The sequence below is a fragment of the Eptatretus burgeri genome, chromosome 4 (genome assembly GCF_056783735.1).
Source record: "Eptatretus burgeri isolate ZD-2024b chromosome 4, Ebu_testis_v1, whole genome shotgun sequence".
NCBI classification, from domain to species: Eukaryota; Metazoa; Chordata; class Myxini; order Myxiniformes; family Myxinidae; genus Eptatretus; species Eptatretus burgeri.
Window position 1 is genome coordinate 43,756,418 of NC_140964.1, and position 12,500 is coordinate 43,768,917.

The 12,500-nt window shown below is 42.3% G+C and overlaps 1 protein-coding gene, 1 long non-coding RNA gene and 1 pseudogene across 3 annotated transcripts in view; 1 reads left to right on the forward strand and 2 right to left on the reverse strand.

Moving 5' to 3' along the window:
* The window catches only part of LOC147027924 (uncharacterized), a 32,617-nt gene extending 31,098 nt beyond the window's left edge, over positions 1 to 1,519 (reverse strand). The window contains exon 1 of the mRNA XM_085877763.1: positions 1,498 to 1,519. The gene's annotated coding sequence lies outside the window, so the exon portion shown is untranslated. The remainder of the gene's footprint in view (positions 1 to 1,497) is intronic.
* A 4,639-nt stretch (positions 1,520 to 6,158) lies between these two features.
* LOC147027925 (uncharacterized) lies at positions 6,159 to 10,306 on the forward strand. Its single transcript, XR_015057331.1, has 4 exons — positions 6,159 to 6,270; positions 6,385 to 6,412; positions 6,574 to 6,596; positions 10,078 to 10,306. It is a non-coding gene; the product is annotated as an uncharacterized LOC147027925 (long non-coding RNA).
* The window catches only part of LOC147027926 (uncharacterized), a 31,301-nt pseudogene continuing 28,888 nt past the window's right edge, over positions 10,088 to 12,500 (reverse strand). The window contains exons 5-6 of the transcript XR_015057330.1: positions 11,845 to 11,938; positions 10,088 to 10,936 (exon numbers count right to left, since the gene is read on the reverse strand). The product of XR_015057330.1 is annotated as an uncharacterized LOC147027926 (transcript). The remainder of the gene's footprint in view (positions 10,937 to 11,844; positions 11,939 to 12,500) is intronic.

The following is a 12,500-nucleotide window of genomic DNA, read 5'->3' on the forward strand; positions in this document are numbered from 1 at the left end:
TTGTCATTGGGACCGGCGCGGCTCTGGTAACTCCTACTCGGTACGCCGAATCCAAGTCGGTACATGCGACTCGGTTCGGACATAGTCGGCAGAGGGTGTGGTTTCCCCGGTAGCTCGACGGCGTGAGTACTGAGGTAAATTGGAATAGACAAGAGGACCCTACCTCACACCGTCGAAATATTGGCGACCACGGTCTTTTAAGTGGCCTGTCGACGCCAGAGTTATCCAGGGTGACGACCTTTCAATTCCGGTGTTCGGTAGGAGATGGCCCAACTGCTCCGTCTGGCGTTCGTCCTTGCGACCGAACCCGGCCCTCAACAATATATTTGATGATAAAAGTCATGTGATGGAAAACAACCCCCAAAGAGGTGGCTCAACATTCATCAGGTGTTGGTCATTCACCGTGAGGTGAGCCAATGAGATGGCTTCTTCTAAATTACGTCCTAGCCAAGTTGTGCAACACAATGAGAATACCAAAATAAGTTATGCCATCGATCTCAAATCGACGTCGGACTTCCAAATCTTGAGATACTGTGGAAAAAAAAAAACAATAAATAAAACAAATCGGCAAATTTTTGTTGGAGAAGGAAGTCTTTGAGACGTTGAAGGGATTTCCCCGTGTAGAATGACCAAACGACACTTTTTCAGCCAGTCATCAATGACTGGAACCGCTTCTCGGATCCCATCCTACAAGCCCGATGGGTGACTCGTCTTTTAAAAACATTTGACACGTTTCTTTGAAGGAAACTATAAACTCCGGTAGAAAAATCAGTTTTTAACAATCAGTTTTTTTTTTGGTACACAAAGTCGAGGCTCGTGGAAGAGAGCGAGAAAGCAGAACGAATGAGAACGTGACAGAACAAAAAAAAGGAACCACACCGATAGCAGGGTTGAGGGACAAAATGACAATAGAGGGAGATTTGGACAAATAAAGGATGTGGGAAAAAAAAAAAGAGAAGTACAGGAGGACACATGGGTGGACATTATGGAAAGAGCCCCGGAAACTCTCAAGAAGGAAAAATTGGAAGGAGTTGGGGGTTAATGGGGGTACAAAATATAAATTATCGGTTTTCACTCGAATTACAATGTTGAGTTTGAGTTTCTTCTCTTTTTTTTATTTATTTTTTTTTTTTTTTGGAAGAAGTTACTATTATGGTGGAGATTATAAGCATGTACTGACATTGCTTTCACCTTTCTCCGGAAATTCAAGGTATTTCAAGATATCTCGGGAGACTTGAACTATAGGACGAAACGATTCCGACTCGATTCCCTTCTCATTTGTAATCTTTAACCCCCCCCCCCCCCCAGTTCGTGCACACATAAATTCATGACTCTTAATAAGATTTCTGAAAATTGATAAATCAATCAAAGGAACAATTTTAGATCCTGACACTAAACACAATCATGAGTCGTTGAGGACGAACCAGGCAAATACGATTCTCCTCACAAAAACAAAAACACAAAACACAACCACCAGCATTAGCACACTCAACTCACGATATCATGACCACAACACCACACAAAATCATTGCTTACAGTCTGACGAGACGAATTTCCAACTTCACGTTCGATGTCCGAAGCGTGTAATAATAATAATAAAAAAAAAAAAAATTTTTTTTTTGAAGAATGTGCATCCGCTAACGCGATGACGTCATGTCTTTGTGTTTCTATTGCTCCAGAATAAATTACAGTAAGTGATGTTTCCAGATCATTCTTCTAAAGTGTCTATTTTTCGGTAAAAGTACAAACATTAAATATCACACACGATTCCGATTTCAAAATGTTGGGATGTGAAAGAGGAAGAAAACGGAGACGTCAGGCGATATCGCTTCCGCGAACGATGCCACCATGGCCTGAAGATGTGTACAATAATTGTTCAATGATAATGTCGAGATGATGAACAAAACTTGAAACAATGTCACGGCAGCATGTCGCAATGTCAATAACCCTGATGATGGTAGAGTTAAAAATTTTTAAATCACGGTGTTCAATGCATAATATGCACCCGAGAGTATTGAGTGAGGTGGCTTGATTAGCAGGTGAGGGAGGTGTCACCAGATATTTTTAATGGCTCACTGCATGGATCCAGGACAGGTACCGGAGGATTGGAGAGTAGAAAATGTAACACCGTTGTTTAAGAAAGGAAAATAGAGAACAAATGAGAAACTATAGACCTGTTAGTTTGACTTCAGTTGTGGGGAAGGTGTTGGAGATATTGTTGTGGGCCGGGGGGGGGGGCGGGGTCGGTGGCGATAAACGACCACGGGGTGGAGCAGTGGAGTCGTCTCCCACCGAACACCCGGAATTTAGGTCGTGACTCTCGGATAAGTCCGAAGGTCACGGGTCCCTTAGCGGACTGTGGTCGCCAATACTTCGATGGCGTGGGGTAGGGTCAATTGCCTACTTTCAATATACCTAAGTACCCACGTCGTCCAACTACCGGGGAAAACCACACACTCGGCCAACTCTGTCCGCACCGAGTCGCAGGTATCGACTCGGATCCGGCGTAACCGAGCGGAGTTACCAGAGCAGAGTTACCAGAGTTACCAGAGCCCAATGAACAATCCACGGCATGAACGGCCCTCCCAATTCGCAACACGCACCATGCTAGGCCAATGGAGGCCAAACCAATAGAAAGCACAGAAAACGAGCTGGTACATTTAACACGGGGGGGGCGTATTTTACAATAATAATCGGGGAGGGGAGCACACAGAGCAGACATCACGAATAAAAGGAAGGCAATGTACAATGAGCAAGGAAAAAGCACTTAACAATTCTACTTACAGGATAGCGCCACACACACACACACACACACACACACACACACACACACACACACACACACACACACACACACACACACACACACACACACACACACACACACACACACACACACACACACACACACACAATAAATGGACCTCGTGGGTCTATTTTCGGTAGAGCCGGGTACCTCCCCACCTCGTGCGGTTTCACCAGACCTGCACTTGTGGAACTCGGAGTCCGTGGATGGGAACGGGGATTCCAGTTTGAGCGCTCCAATGCCAAACACCACGGTGGGACTCCAACCCACGACCCAGACCAAGCTGCACTCGCCAGCAAGACCACAGACCACAATCTCCATGATCCTGCAGAATGCAATCGCCACGATCCTGCAGAACGCACCCTTGTCTGCCCAACACTGGCCCAGACAACCACTCCACTCTTCTGAGGTGGGAGGGGTCTCTTCTCCTCCCACTCGCCTCCTGATTTGACGAGGGGTTGTCGGATGACTCGTGGTCACCTCCCGATTGGTTGGGGCGTGTGTGTCATGCTCGCCCTTCGCTCATTGGCTAGAGGAAACGGTTCATGCCCTTCCTTGGGACAGAGCCTTGATCTGAGGCGTTGGAGGCTCTGCCCCGCCTTCAGCCAAAAACACGTGGGCAATGGCGAGGGTCGAGTGCGGGACGGTGGCGTTGTTGTAGTGGATGTAGTAGTAGTTGTTATTGTTGTTGTTGATGAGGAAAAACCTAGCTAAAAAATAACTCATAGCACACACATATTTTTCCCATTAGACAGAAGGAAGGATTCTAACAATAAACACAAACTTATCGAAATAACTGAACTACGGGATCTCTGACTCTGTGTGCAGATGGTTTCCAAATCCGTAGCAATATTAATTAGGGACCAGATGAGGAACCATTTAACGAAATAAAACTAATTAAAGGTAGTCAACATGGGTTTACCAAAGGTAGTTCCTGTTGAACAAATCTTTTAGAGTTCTGTGAAGCAGTGTCTGATTGGTTGGATGAGGGAATGGCAGTGGACAGTGTACATCGAGACTTCAAGAAGGCATTTGATAAGGTTCCACATCAGATGTTGTGAGACAAAGTGAGGGCTTGTGAAGTGGCTGGTCAGGTAGCTAATTGGATTGGAAACTGGATTAGTGATAGGAAGCAAATAATGGCTGTGAGTTGGAGGGTGTCTTGCTAGGAGGATGTAAGTAGCGGGGTTCCTCAGGGATCAGTACTCAGACCATTACTATTCATTATTCACATCAATGATTTAGATAGTGGGGTGAAGTGTAAGCTTGCTCAATTTGCAGATGACACAAAGCTTGGAGGTAAGGTGGATAGCAGAGAGGGTTGTGATCAGATACAGGAAAAGTATTGATACTTGCATAGATTGGGAAAAAGGTTGGCAGATGTAATTTAACCTGAGCAAGTGTAAGGTGTTGGGGATGGGAAAGCACAATGAAAATAGAGATTACATGATGCAAGGGGTAATTTTGGAGCATGTCACACAGGAGAAGGATCTGGGGGTGGTAATAGATATGGGAGGTAAGCACGAAGCACAGTGCCAGGCAGCTATAGGGAAAGAAAATCGGGTTTTCGGTTGTATTCGGAGGGGGATCAATTATAAATAAAAAGAGGTGGTGTTAACATTGTACAGGAATTTAGTGAGGGTCACATCTAGAATATTGTGTGCAGTTTTGGCCATCACAACTCAGGAAGGACATAGATGCCATGGAGAGGGTTCAGTGCAGGGCGACTGGAGCTAGACTCAGCTCTGAGAAGCGGCTGAAGGAGACAGTTTTATACACGAGAAAAGAAGCGGTTACGAGGAGATATGATGGAGATGTTGAAGATAATGAAAGGTTATGAAAGGTATAGATAAAATAAGTGCAGATGAATCTCGACAACCACTGGTCCGATCTATTTGAAACTTGCCAGGTATATTGCTGGGGCCCTGTGGATGTGCCTTTTCAAGGTTTGATATTAATCTGACAAGTGCTTTCCAAGTTATGGCCGTTCATTTACCAACCAATGCCAAGACACGTTGCTGCATAGGCGTGGCCGATGGGGAAGAGAACCTCAGCCGCATTCCCCATTACGGGTTACAACGTACGGACTTCCAGATAGTGATGACTTACTGTATTCTAATAATTTCTCGATTTCTTATGCGCATTTATAGATAAACACAATGCCCCAATCCAGTCGTCGTTTACGAGAATGAAGGAACGGCCTGTGTGTTTGTTTGAAAGTTTTTTTTTTTCTCTTCTCTTTGTGTTTTTCCTTGCGATGACATTGCGAAAAGGCAAAATACATTGGCGCTAATTGAATAATTGGCCATCAAAACTAAATTGCGAATAATCGTAACTGCGATATGCGAACTTCCGGGCCACGCACGCACGGGCATGCGAGAGCGAAGGAACGGCCTGCGTGGTTGTTCCTGGCTTGCGGTTTGAAAGTTTTTTTTTTTAATCTTTTTTTTTCACGTACGTTCACGCACGTACGGGCACGTACTAGTAAGTTTAAATTAGAATCAGATAAGTACCTGGAAGTTATGGAGATAGAGGGGTATAGGGATGTTGGCAGGACTTTTAGGAAGCTTGAGCATTCAACGACTGGACGGAGCTGGCTTTCACAACGCGCTGTGGGACACTATCCAGTCATCGACCACTCACCACTAAATTGCTGAAGAACTTGTTCCCAACTTCCAAACGACCCCTTTTCCTTGAACAACTTCACAGATTGCCCCCTCGTTGTCGAGTCGTGGCTTGGAGTGAAAATGTGCTCTGGATCCAGTTTGGCAATTCCGTGCAATACTTGGTACACAAATATAATCATGCCATGTCATGTCATATCTCCTCATTTTTGGTAGTGGAGGCAATTATTCAGATTTTTTTTTCTGATAGTTTGGCAAGCAAGCCATGAATCATCCGAATAATAAACATTAAATATTTCACTGGTTCTATGAAAAAGTGTACAGTAGTTTGAAAATTTTAATCATCAAAATATCAAGAAGCTCTATCATACTGTTTGTATCTTACCTGGTAATGACGTCATTGCCGAATCCCTTTCGTGTAATTCTTTTATATTATGTACTCACAATTGTAGTAATTCGCTTAATTCCTTCGGTTACGGTTACGTAATACGTACTCATATTTTCTTTTCATGTTTGCTGTTGAAGCCCTCAGCAGGAAGCAGCTCAAGAAAAGGCAATTGATTGAGGATATCATATTATTTTTATCAGCTCAGCTGGTCCACCTCCTTTCTTTTTTTTTATAGTATAGTTTTTAGTTGACATTACTTCCTTGATTTAAAAAAAAAAAACGCCGAAAATCAAACTCGTACTCAAAATATTTTTATTGATCAGGAAATTTGATAAAATTACAGCATCTTAGTCCGTAAGAACCAATCAGAACGAGCGAGAAAGGGGGTGATTTTCGCCTTGGGCGCTCGAGCCTTCCCGTCGTCCCTTTCGCGAAGCTGGTTCTTGTGGAGAGTAGGTATCTTTTTTTTGCTGCTCTCTCAATCCAATTCAATCCGTTGCAATTTAGCACATTTTGCTTCTTGCTTGTTCGCTGAGACTTAATGAGCACCGCCTTTTGTGTTTTAGGTTTGTTTTTGGTGACATGAGGGCGAAGGTAAGCGTCGATTGAGAGGTTTTTGCCTGCACTGTTGTAGGCCTAAGGTCTTTGTTTGAAGTAATTTACTCGATTTTTCTTTTGAAATCTTTTTGTTCAGTCAGTAGTTAGATGGGATCATGCATTCATTGTTTCCTTTTTTTTTTTTTTTCTTTTTCTAGTGGCGGAAGAAGCGTATGCGAAGGTATGAGCGGTTTCGATGTACATCGTATTAAATGTAATCCAATGAGTTATCGTCTGGTGTCCTGTTGCAGATATTCCCTCACGAACTTGATTGCGTTATTATTGTTGGTGTAATTTGATAATACCGACGAATTAGTTTTGACTCTTGACCCTGATGATGCTTTCCGTTGGAATTGCCATAATACTTGCTGAGCACGTGTGCGATCACAAACCCTTCCCCCAACACGGCTCATTCTCTTCATCCGAGATGAACTTCCGTTTAAGAAAGCACAGTCTTTTAGAAAGTGTCAGATATTATTAGAATGTGACATTTTGCACGTGTGCATCCCTCCTGTTTGTAACTTGTATTCGATTTGTGTATATCTCCGAATTGTAATTGGTATGTGAACCCATATAGCCACACCAGCACTTTCTTCGAAGGTCCTGAGCAAGGTGGGTGGGTCTTCGAGCTGATGCAAGGCTACCATTTTGTTTCTGCATCCATTTGGTCATATCACAAATATCAGTTGATTGCCTATTTCAAAAAAAAAAAAGGGAGGCCCTTTATTTTATTTTCAAGATGGCCACCACATTTTTTAGTACAAAATGGCCACTGATATTTTCATTCACGGACCCTTCATGTTTATTGCACAAACATTTAAAAACTAGAGGGGGAGCACTCGGGAGAGTGCAAAACCTCTGCCACCAATACTGCTGGGTCACTCAAGTAAACCTTGTATCTTATTCATTAAATATGTCATCAGTGCTGACAGTTAGTTCTTTTTTCCCAACATTTTTTTTTGGGGGGGGGGGGTTGGAAATCACTTAAAACATGTAGAAATGCAAAAAAAAAAGAAATCGAAATTTTGTTGGAAAAAAAAAAGTTGCAAAAATTTTTTTTTTCTCTAACAATTTTTTTTTTGTGGGGGGCTGGAAATCACTAAAAACATGTAGAAATGCAAAAAAAAAAATTTTCTTTGGGGGGGACAAAGTCCAAAATCTAATGGCATGATCCTTGGACCATACCTAACCCCCCCCACCAAGTTTCGTCGAAATCCGTCGAGGAGTTTTTCCGTAATACTGTTCACAAACAAACAAGCAAACAGACAAAGGGGTGAAAACAGTAACCTCCGATCTTTGCTGGCGGAGGTTAATAAATAAATTGAAAATTCTCAATCATCTCGTTATGGTATTATAGTTGTCTGGTATGTAGCCAATTTAATTCACCAAAAATACATGTTTGGATTCTTTAAAAAAACAATTATATAGCAAAACCAGCAAAACTATATAATCATCAGACATGTCTGTTTTCTTACACCCCCCCCGCCCCCCCAAATAAATATGACTGTCATATACCCGACACGCCACCAACATGCGCACGATGCCGATAAAAACCCATTCCACAGTTCAAAACAAATTTTATTTAAATGTATGGCAACAACCAAAAACGAAACTACACACTTTGTGTATATTCATATTGTTCGCTATGCCATCTTTCGATATAGATTTACAGTAAACATTAAAATCCACATGTGGGATGTGGACTCCCCAGCACTGTTTTGTCTTGCCTCCTATATGGCCTCTCCTTGGTCCAACTCCTCCACAAGAAATCGGAAAAAAAACGTCACGGTGAACATCGCCCATCAAAAATTGTTCTTTCATACCATGGCTTCAGGCTTTTAGTTCCTGTCAGAATTTGCAAGGACATGAAAACCATCTTCACAAATGAAAAGTGGAACTGCAATGGAAAGCGCAGTGAGCGCAATGCGGCAGCACAGCACTCTGTGCTGCGGCTCCATTGTTAAAAAAAAATCAAATGTGGGCAATGGTGCAAGTTGTCCACAAAGATATATGGATTTTTTTTTTGGGGGGGGGGGTGTTTTACAAAATAACAAATGACAAAAAAGGAAGCGGGTGGGGACGAGCGACTACTGTTGTTTGTTTGTTTGTTTTGTTTGGCTTTACGTGGCTGATGGGGTACTGAATTGTTGCTGGGAAAGAATATTGTCGTTCAAAAGACACAACTTCCCATTTAGTTTCAGTCTGTAAAAGGCACGAAACCCCCATTGCTAAACGATCAGCCACTAAGCTGCCAGCCATGCCAGGCACCCTCTGGAAGTATTTGTGACGATGCTGGGCCATCTCCCTGAAAGGGGGCTTCAGCTGATAAAGCTCGAGGTTGGTAATGGTAGCAGGTGTAACAGCTGACACTGCATTTAGTTGTGTTCTGTTTTTGAAAGTGCAACTAAACCAGAAGTTGCATTCAAGGTGGTTTAAAATTTTTATTTTTTAGCTTGCTTGCAGGGAGGGTTAACCAACATTGGCAGGCAACACTGGGTTTCTCCCCTCTCCCTTCCCCCTCCCCTCCCACCCTTGAAGTGCATCCTGTACATTTACCATGTAATATGAGGATGTTTTTCATTGTGGGCTTTTATGGCAGTTTTCTTGAATATTCTGCACCATTTAAACAAGTAAAGTGGGTGAATGGAATGCATTACAAAGTTGTGCACACTTGTGATTTTATTAGGTCATCTCTACCGAAATGACCTAATAAAGCTGGACCAAATGTCCATCTGTCCGTCCATCAATTCTTCTTTCCGATCTTGATGAAACTTAGTATGTGGGTAGAGGTCGATGAGTGTTGCACAAGGTATAACTTTTGTCCGGGTTCAAGGTCAGGGTCAAGGTCACGAAGCCTATAAAAATCGCCATTTTCAAAACTAGTCTGCCATTCTACAAGATATTCGGCAACTGTTTATTGATTATGATAGTAAAAAATATTATCTTGTATCTAACCGGACAGATTTTTGAATTTCCGTCCTGTTTGGCCACCACGTAACCTGGAAGATGGTCAAAAACACCTCCCGGTACAAAGAAAACTTTTTACTTCCGATCTTGATGAAATTTGGTATGTGGGTAGAGGTCAATGAGTGATGCCCAACGACATTTTTTTCCCGGATTCGAGGTCAGGGTCAAGGTCACGAGGTCACAAAAGTTGTTAAGGTCGCCATTTTCAAAACTTATCTAGTCTGTCATTTTAGGAGATGTCTGGCAACGAACGGTTCATCGATTATGATAGTAAAAAAAACATTATAGAGATGACCGTCACCCCCACACGGGGGTAATTTTTTATTTTATTTTTCAGCAAATGTGATATTTTCCACAAGGGGACTTTTGAAGACCCTCTGTGTCCACAGTACATGACTGTAATCCACTATCTTCTTGGATTTTTTTTTCTTTTTCTTCTTGCTGTACAAGTGCTTGTTTAATTCTAACAGCTCCTGGAGTTTTATTTTTGCTCATTTACATGTAGTAAAAGGAAACTTCTTGTATTGGGTTGCGTGAAAATTTCCACTCTCCCCCCCTTTTCCACATTGTGCTTCACTTGATTTTGAAAGCGTTTAAATACTGCATTGGAATAGCTTCGAGTCGAGATATCTAATTCTTTAAGTTTGCTGCAGTCAAATGTTTTCATGCGATTTTGGGAACGACTCCATTTTCAGATTGAAGCGCAAACGCAGAAAGATGCGGCAAAGATCCAAGTGATCCTACAGCTGAAAAGGTCGCCTTTGTGAATGACAGAGCAGCAAACATCTGCAACTGGACCAACATCTTTATGTATCTGTGATGTGGAAATGCCCTGCCGACCCCCATGACCCCACAAATGTTTGATCTGCTCATCTGTTGGTGTTTGCTTGCATTTGGAGGATAAGTAAAATCAATCAAAATCTGCTGTTGCTTCGGTTGTGGTTATTGAATGGATGGCAATCGACTTCACTCTTGTTTTTTTTTTTCCTGACATTGGCATTGAATAAGTGGCCATTGTCATCCTAAATATTGCTGACCCCTTCTTCCTAGAGCATAGTTAAAATGTTTTTATTAAAGTATTGTAGGAGTCATTTTAGAGAGGAAATGTTTGTTTGGACATTTTACATGAAGTTCCATTCATTTTTTTTTTTCTCAACTGTGGTCTTTACTTGAGACCACCAGACTTGCCAAGCTATACAATATATGCTGCAAGGGAGAATGGGGTTGTGAGAATATCGAGGGTGTTTTGGAAAGAAGTGCACAAGTTCAAAGGATGGAATTATTCTTTCGTTGTGAACTGAGATTGGAAGCGACTTTCACCCTCTAAAATATTTGAAAAACTTTTAGTCTTTAAGATGGCAATATAACCACAGCTACATGCTTAAATTGTTCATTTTGAGTTTCACACAAAATGGTTAAATGCAGTGCAGTTAATCTGTTAATATAAATAATTCTGAAAAAGTTTTCAGTGACAACAGCTGGTTTGCTGAAGCGTCTTCTTTTGAAGAACTCTGTCTGCAGGTGGTCCTGGAGTTTTGTTCTTTATATCTCGTGCTGAAAAGAAAATAATCAGATTGGGGTGGTTATCGGCATACCAGTCTACCGAACTGATATGCAGGGTGTACCTCTGAAATGGCCTGCAAGTCTTTCCGAGGTAACGTGCGGTTTGAGCTCCTGTGGTTTTATTCGCCAATTCCATGTTACTGCAGTCTTTATAGAAAAAATACAAATGAAGGTTTTGCTCACTATATCCATGTAGCCTTGGAGAAAAGGTTGATATGAGAAGTCATTTTGCTGTTTCTTCATTATTTTAAAAAAATCCATTTCCTAGCATTTTTTTTTTATTTTGTATTTTTAAACTTAACCGTGCACTTTAAGATCTACCATCCAAGTTTCTTTGCAGCCCCGTTGCTGCTCTTTCATTTTGTGTACGCAGTGCCTGGGTGCATGATTTCTGGGGTCATTACCACTACTACTGGATAGGTTTCTCACCATGGCTGAGGGCAACTGCTTTTTGCCAGATTATTCACACACAATGACCCACATTTCAAAAGATAGTGTGGGACTGAGCTCCAAGTGAAGACTAACAGGATAGCCAGCTTCACTCCCTTTGAAGGCTGACAGCTGTTGATCCAATGATTGTGCTAACCTCACTTTTATGCAAGATTGTCCTTTTGGAACTTTTATTACGTATACAAAGATGTCGGAATTTTTGACCCCCTTCCTCTGCACCTCTTCCCTACCAACACTGACTCCATTCTCCCAATCTTCCTCTGTGGACGTAATAAATAGATTGTCGTTTTTTGCAAACGAGAAAGTCGGCTTTAACGCGAAAGGATGACTTACTTTAATCACTTGCTTCATGTCGTGTGGAGCCATTAACAAAGCCACGTAACTTTTGTCTTCCTACAATGAAGTTTACCCAGAATTCTCGATCGAGTTTTGTGGAAGGCAAAACTCACCAATAGCGATAAAGATGTTCTTCACATTGATGCCTGTTTTTGCAGATGTTTCCAAGAAAATGAGACCGTTGCTCTCAGCGTATTTTCTTGCCTCCTAAAATAGGAACAAATGTCTAAGTTATTTGTTTGCATCATAAAACATTCCAAATCCATAAGTGCAAAATGGTGTGGGAATCTGACATTTTGGCAAAACTTTGATACACATGATCGTCTGGCCATCTTGTATGACATTTGGTATCAATCTTCGTCTTTAACGGTCAAAATTATTGCCACGTTCTTGTGGCGTTGGCTTCGTGGTTAGGGTAGCGACTTGGGATCCCAGGGTCCTGAGTTCAAGCCCCGTTGGCCGCTGAATTAAAATACACCAGGAGGTTGACTCAGCCTGTCATCCTTCCAAGGTCTGCAAAATGAGTACCAGTGTACTGGTAAGGCGGACACTGCATCAGCGGCAGAGCCGCGTCCCAACCAATGATGCAGCCACAGGCTGCACTCGAGAGAGAGAGAGAGAGAGAGAGAGAGAGAGAGAGAGAGAGAGAGAGAGAGAGAGAGAGAGAGAGAGAGAGAGAGAGAGAGAGAGAGAGAGAGAGAGAGAGAGAGAGAGAGAGAGAGAGAGAGAGAGAGAGAGAGAGAGAGAGAGAGAGAGAGAGAGAGAGAGA